Here is a 13,482-nt window from a genome sequence, read left to right as displayed (position 1 = left end):
TTGAGAAGGAATCAAAATAGAGGATAAGAGAAATGAGGGATTCATCTGGGGACATTCCAACCAAATGAAGTTTTTAATATGGTCTTTAGGCTGTTCAGAGAAATGTAAAGAATACAGACATAAAGACTTCCTAAAGCAGTATTGACAATAGAATTATATTGCTATTCTAAATATATACTTTTACATTTTCTGGCAGCCACATTAAAATTGTAAAAATAGATAAATTAATTTTAGTAATACTTTTGTTTAACCCAATATAAGCAAAATATTGCATTTCAACATGTGGCCAGTCTTTGAACTGTGGTGCTGGAGAAGACTCTTGAGAGTCCCTTGGTTGGATCTCCTTGCAAGGAGATCCAACCAGTAAGTCCTAAAGGAAATCGGTCCTGAATATTCATTGGAAGGACTGATGCTGAAGCTGAAACTCCAGTACTTTGGCCACGTGATGCAAAGAACTGATTCATTGGAAAAGACCCTGATGCTGGCAAAGATCGAAGGTAGGAGGAGAAGGGGATGACAGAGAATGAGATGGTTGGATGGCATCACCAACTCAATGGACATGAGTTTGAATAAGCTCCGGGCGTTGGTGATGGACAGGGAAGCCTGGCATGCTGCAGTCCATTGGGTTGCAAAGTCAGACATGACTGAGAGACTGAACTGAATGAGATATTTTGCAGTCTTTTTCATTTCAGACCAGCCACATTTCATGTGTTTGGCAGGCACATATGCCTACTGGCTACCATATCCGTCAGCCCAACTCTAAAGGGAATGTTTCAGTCCTCATGAACCTGTAGCGTGTGGGATCTTAGTTAAATCACTGAGAAAGCAGGAGAGTTTCCAGGTTAAAAGAGCAAAAAATAATGGAAGGAATTAAAGATGAAAAAGGTCAGAAAGTAAAGAAGAAACGTAAAGACAACTTGGGAAGACAGTGGATACCCAAAGAGCACTTAGTAGCTCAAGAGACAGAAGTGTCACAGAGGGAAGGACCTGGAAAGAAAACTCTGGGGACTGAAAATCAAGGGATGAGATAGGTTGAGTTTTGAATTACAAAGCTGAACCAATGACAAGGCTGAAGATTTAACCTCACTCACCAGCAAATTGGTGTCTGCCACATTTACAAAAAGGACAGCTAGTTGATTTCTACAGAGGGACCATGGTGCACAGGGCAGGATCACATACCCAGCTTTTCGGCACCAGAATCCTATTTTATTCCTTTACCCAGAGCTGTTACAGCAGACAAATGCTACACAAACTCAAGAAAAAGTTCAGTAGAAAATCAGAATGCTAGGGACTTCCCTGGTGGTCCGGTGGTTAAGACTCCACACTTCCAATGCATGGGGCATGGGTTCAATTCCTGGTCAGGGAACTGATTCCACATGTGGTCAAGAAATAAAACAAAGAAAAATTAAAAAAAAGAAAATCAGAATGCTAATTATTGACACACTGGAATAGCCCTTTCCGGGGACTGAAATAGGGATAGCGCCTTATTCAGATCACCTCCAGCTAGTTTTCAAGTTTGTTGTAAAAACAAATTAGCAAGCAGAAGGTTGTTTTAGTAAGCATAAAATTAAAGCAAGGAGAATTGAATACTCTCTGGGGAATGTTCACAGAGTGCCCCATGGTAGAACTCACCGACCTTGTGACAGGAATGGGACACGTGCCACACCTCAGCCCAGGGGTGCCTTTGGAGAAATGTTACTGACCAATGCTTGTATGGGGCTTCCCTGGTGGCTCAGGGGGTAAAGAATCTGCCTGCAATGCGGGAGACCTGGGTTCCATCTCTGGGTCAGGAAGATCCTCTGGAGTAGGAAATGACTACCCACTCTGGTATTCTTGCCTAGAGAATTTCATAGAGAGAGAAGCCTGGCAAGCACAGTCCATGGGGTCACAAAGATTCAGACAAAACGAAGTGACTAACACGCTGTCCTCTCCAATGCTTGTATTATTTACTCTATAGCAGAGATTTCTGGGCATCCGCAATTTTTTTTTTTTTTTAGGTTTGTTTGTTTTATGTTGGACTTGCATAGTCACTTCTGGACTCTAGAAAAACCTGCCTGAACTGGGTCCACATTCTCAAGTGACACTAATCTATTGGTGTGGAGGCAGACCTGCCCTTTTGAGTGTAGCCTGTTGTTATAGCCCCAATTGAGCAGCTCCCCTCAGAGAGTGGCTCACCCACCTGGCTCCTGTAGCTCAAGAGAATGAGTTCCTTATTATATGGGGACATCTGCTAACGAGGGCTGGCTTCAGCCATTTCTGTTGAGAGAGACATATACAGAAAGAGAAGTTCATTTTCAGTTATGTGATTCTTTGGTTGCTGCTTTCTTGGTGTTAATTAGTCAGAGATCCAGCCTTCATCATCTATTACTTACAGACTATAACTCATCTGTTAGGATGTTTTACATCTGATGAAAGTGAATCTTACAAACCTATATTTATTCTATGATGAAGTATTTCAGTTCTCAGAGAATTCTTTTCCCAGTTCCAGGGACATCCTCTTGTACTTCCTTATATACCTGCTACAGTCATACAGATAACATGGAAGGCAGAATCTGAATATTACACAAAATATCTTGACAGATTGAAATGATAAACTAAATTAAATGGATCAAATTTCATATAAGAAGAAACTCTTTTCCCCCACCTACTAGACATATCAAAGACTGTTTGGTATCTACTGTTTGTTAAATCTAAAGTTTAAATTCTAAGGAATAAAACATAAATGCTGCCAACTCTTTGATCTCAGTAGCATTTGGGGAATAGCAGTGCACAAATCAATTACATGAATCCTTTATATAATAGCATTTTTTAATTAATATTGCTAAACCATTGCCCAACATTCTCACCACTGTGCCTTTTTCCAAAGCTGTTAACAAATCATAAAATTTAGCAATTTGATTTTTATCTTCCATCATATCTTCTGCTCACCCTCTGGCAGAGTTGCTATCAATCAGCCAAAAAATGTCAGCAAGAAGATGGAAGAAACAGAGTTTCTGCTTAGTTTTCAAATAGGAAAACCAGGGCTTGACTAATCTAGAAGGGGCCACAAGAGATCAGATAAAGTCAATGGCCCAGGCCACTCCTTCTGCCTGCCAAGTGTGCTTAAACTTGGTCCTCCTCCTAGCTCTTCCCCCTCTCTGTTCCTTACCTGCTAGTCTCCACCCTCCTTTTCTGTTCCAGTCTATGCTTTTCATAGCCCCTCCAGCCTCTTTTTTACTGACACTCAAAAAGGACTCGTCCACCTCAATTCAAGATGTTCATCACTGCATCCCTAGCTGGCCCCAGTTTCTTCTTTGCAGGACAGGACCAGGTGACTGAGGTTACAGGGGTCAGGACAGAAGGGAGAGCAGCTCTCGGCTATAGTTGTGGAGTGTGGAATTGCAAACTGAAAACAAAAAGCACGTCTTAGAAAGAGAATGTTGCAAATGAAGATGGAGTCAAATCAGCAAAGGAGCCTGGAGGAGTCAGGAGTTGTTGGTCCAGGTAAACAGAAAGTGGTTGTGATAATTGTGGGAGACAAGGAGCACTTGAGTGCTTCTTCAGATAGACAGCAAACATCTCCCAACATTTCCATGTAGAATCACTGCATAGCTCTACCCACTCTTAAAGGCCTATTGCTTCTTTCTTGCCCAAACTTCTCAGATTCATCCAATTCTCAATAATCCCTCAGCTACAGCTTTAGTCTAAGCCCTGAACATTTCTTGCTTTGGATTTTCCTTATAACCCAATTTGGGTCCTTGCCCCGATTCTCTTTTTGAAACCCAACACAAGAGGTTATCTGTTTAATTTTTCAAAAATCCTCATTTCACCATGCCAGTCCTTGCTTTAAAAAAACAAAAACAAAACAAAACAAAAAACCTCTTTGCTGAATTCCTGCTACTTTAAAGATTCAACTTAATCTGAAAATCAAGTTGTTTTCACAATATGCTGAAGGGGTCAGGGCTGACATGGGTTAAGTCTGGGAAGTCAGTTGAGGCATCGTCCAGGGGGGCTTTTATTTCCTCTTCTTTAAAGTGGAGGATTCCATTCCTGAGCAGTGGGAGCATTGCAAGGGGACACAGTGAGTATGGAACTGCTTAAACCAGTCTGACAAAGAAGTCATTTTCAACTCCACTGCCTCGTGTACTTGAAGCTTATCAATGCCCCAGAGATGGAGCCTTGGGGCATTCTGATTCACTCTGGGGTAAACCAATAGGTAGAGAGAGGAAAAATAAACAGCATTTTCATATCCACACCACAGAGAGATCAGCAGAGTCCTGGAAGAGCCTGAGTTCCTCATTCTTACAAGGAACTATGGACAGGATAGATGAGCAAAGCCAGTATCTTCCATTGCCAGTATGCTATGGCATTTCCAGGGAGAGGAGTAATGGAAATAGTAATATATGCCACAGTGGACTCTTAGCTGCTCCCACCTAATAATGAAAGAAAGAAACAACAAACCCCAGTGGCCCATTTAGAACAAACCATATTCAGCCAGGTCCAGCAGGCAAGAAGGTATGACCAGATAGCCTGTGATTATTTGTCTCTAATTGTCTTCAAAGGTCAGTGACGTATGCTTAGCTGCTGAGATAAGTGGTCTGGGCCAGTTCATCCCTAAATCTGTACAGAGACCTTCTCAGATCTGGATTTAAAGCCTAGAGCACTTGAGAATCCTGAATAAGCAGGTAGAATTAACTCATATACTAGCTCAGTGATACCCACCAGATCAAGCCAGTAGATCTTTGGCTTCATCTATTTGGGAAGTGTGTTAGTCACTCAGTCTGTGTCACTCTGTCAGTCACTCTGTCTGACTCTTTGTGACCCCATGGACTGTAGCCTGCCAGGCTCCTCTGTCCATGGGATTCTCCAGGTAAGAATACTGAAGTGGGGTGTCATTCCCTTCTCCAGGGGATCTTTGTGACCCAGGGATCAGACCCAGGTCTCCTGCATTGCAGGCAGATTCTTTACTGTCTGAGCCACCAGGGAAGAGTTATGCTCAAGAAATTCAATTTGCTTAACATATATTTATTGAGTATCTATTATGCACCAGATACTCTAAATGTTGTGGTTACAACAATGATATGACTGAGTATATGGCACTTACAGAAGAGACAACGAACCATGCAAACTAGTATAAAATTGCAATTGTGACAACAGCTTCACGGAGAAGGACATGAGTTCTGAGGTTCTGGAAGGGGGATTTCCCATGGAAACAATCCTTAGGTTGAGATCTAAAAACCGAATAGGAGTTGTGCAGTCGCTCAGTCATGTCTGACTCTTTGCAACACCATGGACTGCAGTACGCCAGGCTTCCCTGTCCTTCACCATCTCCTGGAGCTTGCTCAGAATAGGAGTTAACTGACCAAAAAGATGGAAGAATGTTTTAAAGAGGAACAGCATGTGCAAAGGCCCTGTGGCTAGCAGGGCTGAAAGAAAGCCAGTATGCTTGGACAGGGGCAAGAGAGGGGAGCTGGTGTGAGGTGAGGTTGGGAGGTGGAAAGGACCACAAAGAACAGTATAGGTTATTGAGCTGTCCTGTCTTTCTCCAATAGGAAGTTCAGTTCAGTTCAGTTGCTCAATCATGTCCAACTCTTTGCAATCCCATGGACTGCAGCATGCCAGGCTTCCCTGTCCATCACCAACTTCTGGAGCTTGCTCAAACTCATGTCCATCAAGTTGGTGATGCCATCCAACCATCTCATTCTCTGTCGTCCCTTTCTCCTCCTGCCTTCAATCTTTCCCAGCATCAGGGTCTTTTCCAGTGAGTCAGTTCTTCTCATCAGGTGGCCAAAGTACTGGAGTTTCAGCTTCAGCATCAGTCCTTCCAATGAATATTCAGGACCGATTTCCTTTAGGATTGACTGGTTGGATCTCCTTGCAGTCCAAGGGACCCGCAAGAGTCTTCTCCAACACCACAGCGCAGAAGTATCAATTCTTGGGTGCTCAGACAATTTGCTCATCAATTCTAAAGTGCTCCAATAGGAAATGGGAAGCTATTTAGTGGTTTTAAGCAGAAGAGTGTCCCAATCAGATTTCCATGGTGAAGAGATTACTTTGTCTGCAACATAGAATGTATATTGGAAGGGAAGTGGGCTGAGTGGATGGGGGAGAAGACCAGTCAGTAAGATACACTGCAAGCCCAAGCAGGTGTTTGCTTCTGTCAGGCTGAAGGGGTAGAGATAAGCGAGTAGACTTGAGTGATATGTGAGAAAAAGCTGAGCAGAACTTAGTTATGATCAAATATGGGAGGCTGAGATTGAAGAGACAATCCAGAATGATCCCTGGGTTTTTGGGTTGCTGAACAGGCTTGATGGAGGCAACAGTCACTGAAAAAGAGAAACTAGGAGTAGAGCCCCATTGCTGGTGCTGGGTGTAGGGCTGTAGGTACAGCAATAGGATGATGAATAGGAGGTCATGTGACATGCCACATAATATTAATACCTGACTCTTGGTATTCACATCCTTATGCAACCCCTTTCTCTTGTGGGTGACTGGACCTACTGCTTTACTTCTAATGAATAGAATAAGGCAAAAGTGATGGAATGTCACTTCTGAGAGTAAATTACAAAGAGACCACTATCTTCCCCTCCCTCTCCTCTCTCTGAATTCTCACTCTGGGGAAAGCCAGCTGCCATGCTATAAGCAGCTTTATGAAGAGGCACCAGGGTAAGGAACTGATGTCTGTGAGCGACAACTAGTGTGGATCTGAGACCTACCAACTGCTACATGAGTGGGCTTAGAAGTAGGTCTTCCTCTGTCCTCCTGGGCTGACTGCATCCCTGGCCAATGCCTTGATTTCAGCCTCCTGAGAGCCTGAGCTAGAGGAGCATACTCCTCCACACCCAGATTCCTGACCCACAGAAACTATGAGATAATAAATGTGTGTGGTTTGGGGTTTGGGGGTAATTTGTTACTCACCAATAGATAATTATTACAGGCGACCTAAATAGATGCATATCTTATGTGAAAAATATTAAGTTGAAAATTTGATATAGATCAGGAGCACAGAAAATTCTGGACTAAAGTTATAAACGATATGCATGCATGCTGAGAGGCAAAGTATAAAATGGAGGAGGAGAGATTATTGAAACAAGTCTAGAGGATCTCCATAATGTACTGGCAAGAAGAGAGAGATGATTTTGCAAAGGACACAGAAAAGGAACAGCTGCAGAGATGGAAAGAAAGTTAGTAGAAAGTTGAATCATGTAAGTCAGTACAAGACAGTATTCCCCCAAATTAGGGAATGGTCAAGTAAGAGAAATATGAAATACTGTTTTAGGTATGAAAGTAATAGTTCACAATTCCAGCAAAAGTACATGGTAGGTCTGGAAGATAGAATAGTATGGATTGAGGTTGGGCGATAACAGAAATGGAGACAGAAAATTCTTGACAGAATTCGACCTCTGAAGGTGAGAAGAGAGATCAAGTAGGAGCGGAAAGTGGATTATGATTGTTATTTTGTTTTTAAATGAGAAGACATATAAATAAAGCAGGAAAGATTCAGGCAAGAGAAAAAGGAATATACAGGAAGGAAAAAGAAATAGTAGAAAGTATAAGCTTCCTGGAAGGCAAAAGGGGATTCTCCTTAGATGGGAGGTAAAATAGCTCTGTTATTAGACCAGGAGACCCACAGGACAGCTGCAGAAATACTCAGGAGATTAAGAAAGTTTCTATGGGAGATCCTACTTTCCCAGTAATTTAGTACAAGGAGGTCAGGGAAGAAAAGAAGGCAGGTTGGAGGCTTCAGGAAAAGAGAAAGGCTTGAGACAGCCCCTGTGGAAATGGGAAAATGAGAGATAGGACCGTAGTAAGTTTTTGTGTAGTGTGAGGACCTGTTCAAAGTTAATGACCTTGAACTTATAGTGGAATCAATCTGCCTCATTGGGTAATACTCAGATGCTTGGATGTAGGCACAAAGAAACAGACAATTGGGTTCAGAAGTGTAGACAAGTGGAGGCAACAGAGGGACTAGGAAGTCTAGCGGGGTAGAGATGGAAATAGAGAAGTGTAGGGCAGAGAAGGGAGTCTAGAAATACTGCTCATGAACTCCCATCATAAGGGAAGTTAAGAAAGGGGAATGTTGATGAATTGGAAGATAGCAGAGGACAGACAGTATCAATAACATTAAAGAAGGGCTGGTGGGAGAACAGTAGAATAAACAGCAGGAAGCAGGGGAGGTTACAGTAAAGCAAAGAGTACTCAGGTTGATAATTTTGGAGGAGTAATATTACAGGTAATGATAATATCCAGGGACTGTACGTGGGAGTGAGTGGCTGGCCAAAATAGAGAGGAAATCATTGAAGATGAAGAAGATCATCTGAGTGGCCATGGTGATGGACAGACCACTCACCTGAACATAGCTGTCATGCAGACTGATCTAAGTCTTGGGAGAAGGGGACAAAGAACTAGCTTGTCCCATGGAGTGGTGGGCTTTTTACTCATTGCCAACGTAGAGAATGAATGAGAGGAACCCCTGCCCAAGTAGATGACTGCAACAACAGGGGGAAAAGTAGGAGATCTAAATGGCATGAGTGCAAAGAAGCAGGGTTTTAACAAGATAGTGGAAATATAATGTTGGGGAGTTAGGGACTGCAGCAGGCACTGCTTGATATCTTTATCCCTCTTCTCCCTTACTAAGAAAATCCTGATTTTGTTCCAGGCTGCAATATGCCAGCAAGTATAGATTTCCTTCCTAGATTCCCTTGCATCAAAAGGTGGCCATGTGGCACGCTTCTAGCCAACGAGACCTAAACTTAATTTCACTAGGCAATCTGAGAATGTTTTTGCTTTCCTGATGCAGGCACCAATCCTTAGCTCTGCCTGGAATTCAGATGTGATAGCTGGACTGCAGCAGCCATGTTGTGACAAAGAGATTACAACTATGAAGAAAAGGCAAAGATGATCACAGAGCTGTGAGTCTGGGTTTTGACCAGCCACCAAACTAATACAAGTAGTGATCTATATCCACATTTCTGATTATGTGAAGAAAGATGAACCCTACTTCATTAAGCCAATTAGTTGAGTTTGTATTATTTGTAATAAACTATGGAAGAAAATAGTAATCACATGAGAGGACTCTCAGGGATGAAGACAGCTTCAGCAAGAGAGGAGGCAGGAGGTAAGGGAGTGCTATAAAAGAAATTGTGCAGGTAGGGCAATTTGCTAGTTATGGAGAAAGGATTCAAGAGGCCAAGATGGAGGAGAATGAGAAGGAGATGAGTGCAAGGCTGGGACAGAAGGATGTACAAAGCTTCATGAGAATGATGGTGGAAGGGGATCAAATGACCATTTAGGCATAGAGGTGAAGGCTGCACTTTGGACCCTGACCAAGGAAAACAGAAATGAAAGCCTTGATGGATTTTGATCTCCAAGACTCTGAGGGCAAAAACCTGTGTAACCTTCTTAGAGGGATTACCAGGTGTGCGGGTGAGACTATCATCTTTCTATCCTGAGTTAGGTAAGAAAAGAGAAATGTCATCCTTCTGGCCTCTCTAGAGAATCAACATGCAGGTTCAAAGCTGCATAATGAAACCTGGCAATTCTCTGGATTCCTTCCAGATCTCCCTAGGGGCAGGAACAGAAGCTGCTCTGGGGAGGAGGAGGGACTGCTGGCCACAGGGCCTGCCAGGACTAAGTGAGGGAGGCATTTTGCCCTCTCCTCTGGTAATTGGCCCACAGGGTTGGTTATCTCCCTTGGGAGGTTGGTGTTCCTCTCGCGAGGTCCTCAGAGTCCCAAAGCAGAGTGACATCCATATTGCTATAGCAACAGACTTGCCCCTGGAACCGTGGGTTCATGGCAAAATGATCAGGGCTCTCCTAAAGGTTCTGGTGCGGGTTTGACCAGGATGCAGGCCAGGTGAGCAGCCATGAAAGCCTGGCATCAAGAATATTCAGGATAGGAACTCCACCCCAAACAGTCAAAAGCTTAAAGAGTCTGAGAATGAGTATAAGCTAAACCCAACAGGGACCCAAGAGTCAAAAAGAAGAAGCACAATCCCATCACCAAGACTGAGGGACTTTCCTATGACAAATCGGAGGGGAGAAGGGGCTGGTAATGAGAATCAGAGAAAAAACCAAAGCAAAAAGGGCTGAGTGTATGTGACTCCTCGTCACTGGCTGCTGGCTGCAGGGCACGGTGACTGAACTGCACTAATGTTCAGGGATGCTGGGAGGAGAGTGGCTGTCCCCAGCCCTGGTCAGTCATGGATGGCTTGCCTTCCAGACTCTCTGCAGACTAGACCCCTTTGCTCTGAGTTAATGGAGGCTGATCCTGATGGTGTTAGGACTCCATCCTCACCTCCTGCCTCAATTCTTTGATCTGGCCGGAATTCTCAGTATCTCATGTAGAGCCATAAAACTGCCACTGCCACCCAGATATCTGGCCAGTCTCTACCATTAGACTCGGTTCATAATTTATAATATAGATCTCAGCTAGGAATAGATCTACAGCTCTCTAGGCCAAGACCTAGCAGAATATAAGCTCCATTAGGGAAGGGTCTTTGAGACTTTATCACTGTATTCCTAACACGTAGCACACAGCCTGTCACACGATAGGAACTTAATAAATATTCATTGAATCATGGGTCACTGTCAACCTTCCCAGCCCTTGCCTACACCCCAGGTTACTGGACGCTTCTATGGGTGCCTGCCGTCAGCACCATCCTGCTTCTTCCAGAATGGACGCTCACAGAACCAAGACCTTTCACCATCACTGACAGCACCTGTGACCAGAGCTTCCTGGGGTGGTCCACCTGCAGAGACTTTTGGACACCAACGCTCACCTGGACTAGGACAAGATTTCAAATGTCCCTTTAGCCATTGCAGTGGTAGCATCTGTGTCCCTTCCTTGGTGATGACAGCATTAGTCCCCTGGCCTAGACCCGCTCCGACCCAGCCTGCTTCCCCATCTCTGTCAGCTGAGGACTTGTCATCCTTCACAGTCAAGGCCTGCGGAGTCTCTGAGAGCTGTAACAGTACTACAGATGACCTTGAAGATCTCCCAGCTACAAAAGCCTAGGAGTAAAAATGAGGATTATAGTAACGTAATTTTACTGATTCACAATTGAAGAAATATAAAGTTTCTTACCTAATACACTATCTAAAAGCATATAGTAAACAGTAAAATAGTATATATATACACTATTGAAATTCTATTATATTATATAACAAATATTTAAGGGCTTCCCAGGTGGCATTAGTGGTAAAGAACCGCCTGCCAATGCAGGAAACATAAGAGATGCAAGTTTGATCCCTGGGTGGGGAAGATCCCCCAGAGGAGAGCACAGCATCCCACTCCCGTATTCCTGCCTGGAGAATCCCATGGACCAAAGAGCCTGATGGGCTAACAGTCCACAGGGTTGCAAAGAGTCAGACATGGCTGAAGCAACTTAGCATGCACACACAGGCACACACAAGTTTATTCATGTATTTGATAAACTGGGGATTTTTTTTTTTTTTTTTTGCCTGTATCTCCCACTGGAATGTAAACTCCATGATGTCAGGAACTCTGTTCATTATTTTTAAAACCTTTTATTTTACATTGGAGTCTAGCTGATTAACAATATTGTGATAGTTTCAGGTGGATAGCAAAGGGACTCAGTCATACATACACATGTATTCATTCTCCCCCAAACTTCCCTCCCATCCAAGCTGCCACATATTGAGCAGAGTTCCCTGTGCTATATGGCAGAATCTTGGTGGCTATCCATTTAAAATATAATGATGTGTGCATGTCCATCCCAGACTCCCTAACTCTCCCTTCCCCCAGTTCCTTCCCTCTGGTAACCATAAACGAACTCTGCTCATTTTGTTTACTCCCTAAATAGTAGGTGTCTAGTTAACTGTTGAACAGATGAATAAATTACTTCTGGATGCTCTCTGAGTGGGCCCTCTGTACACCTGCAACCCACTTCTCTGGCTGACTTGTAGAACACCCATTTTCTTCTTCATCTGATCCATCTTCTCCTGGGCATGTGTGTGTAGCCATTACCTCTGACATTCACTACCATAGTCAAGGGTTGGTTGCTTCACTTGCTATCAAAATGGCCAGTTCCATCTCCCACTCATATCTGCCAAAACCACGCTGCACCGAGTTTGTTCATCTGGGCCCAGGCCTGCCCTGCCATTGTCCCTGATAACAACACCAGCGCAAAGATGCCTGGCTGGGTTTCCCACTGCGGGGGAGGCAATCTCTACCCCCGCCTTTTATACTACCCACATCCCAAACAAGGCTGCCTTGAATGAACTTCCAGATATTTTTTCTAAAAATAACCCTTTTGATCTTTGTAGTCAGCACCCCTTGCCTAGAAATCTGGCCTAAACCCATCTCAGTGGCAGGCATAGCATTATACCTAGGTGTTGGTATTGGACCAAGCTGGCAGACATTGTCTTTTTTCCACTCTGTGACTTTTATCCACTCAGGGCCCTCAAGGTCTCTTCTTAGAGCCCTGATGACAAAGGCCTCTGCCACCACCTGTCCCCTAGCATAACCTGACATGTCTGAATCTTCCTGTGGGCCCAGATAGCAGTTAGACTGGCCACAACACAAGGAGTTTGGGTCTTAGGCTGTGGATGATGAAGAGCAAGTGAAGACTCTGGAACAGGAGGTTATCTTGAAGAACCAGTGACTTCAGTTCAATTCAGTTGCTCAGTCATCTCCGACTCTTTGCGACCCCATGGACTGCAGCATGCCAGGCCTCCCTGTCCATCACCAACACCAGGAGCCTACTCAAACTCATGTCCATTGCGTCGGTAATGTCATCCAACCATCTCATCCTCTGTCATCCCCTTCTCCTCCTGCCTTCAATCTTTCCCATCATCAGGGTCTTTTCCAATGAGTCCACTTCACATCAGTTGGCCAAAATAATGGAGTTTCAGCTTCAGCATCAGTCCTTCCAATGAATATTCAGAACTGCTTTTCTTTAGGATGGACTGGTTGGATTTCCTTGCTGTTCATGTGACTCTCAAGTGTCTTCTCTGACACCATAGTTAAAAATCATCAATTCTTCGGTGCTCAGCTTTCTTTATAGTCCAACTCTCACATCCATACATGACTACTGGGAAAACCATAGCTTTGACTTGATGGACCTTTTTTATAAAGTAATGTCTCTGCTTTTTAATATAGCTGTCTAAGTTGGTCATAGCTTTTCTTCCAAGGAGCAAGTGTCTTTTAATTTCATGGCTGCAGTCACCATCTGCAGTGATTTTGGAGCCCCCCAAAATAAAGTCTCTCACTGTTTCCATTGTTTCCCCATCTATTTGCCATGAAGGGATGGTCCGTCTAGTCAAGGCTATGGTTTCTCCTGTGGTCATGTATGGATGTGAGAGTTGGACTATAAAGAAAGCTGAGCACCGAAGAATTGATGCTTTTGAAGTGTGGTGTTGGAGAAGACTCTTGAGAGTCCCTTGGACTGCAAGGAGATCCAACCAGTCCATTCTGAAGGAGATCAGCCCTGGGTGTTCTTTGGAAGGAATGATGCTAAAGCTGAAACTCCAGTACTTCGG

Source organism: Bos grunniens, chromosome 1 (genome assembly GCF_055505025.1).
Source record: "Bos grunniens cultivar Pamir isolate PY7600 chromosome 1, Bosgru_T2T1.0, whole genome shotgun sequence".
NCBI lineage: Eukaryota > Metazoa > Chordata > Mammalia > Artiodactyla > Bovidae > Bos > Bos grunniens.
This window is presented reverse-complemented; position numbering follows the sequence as displayed.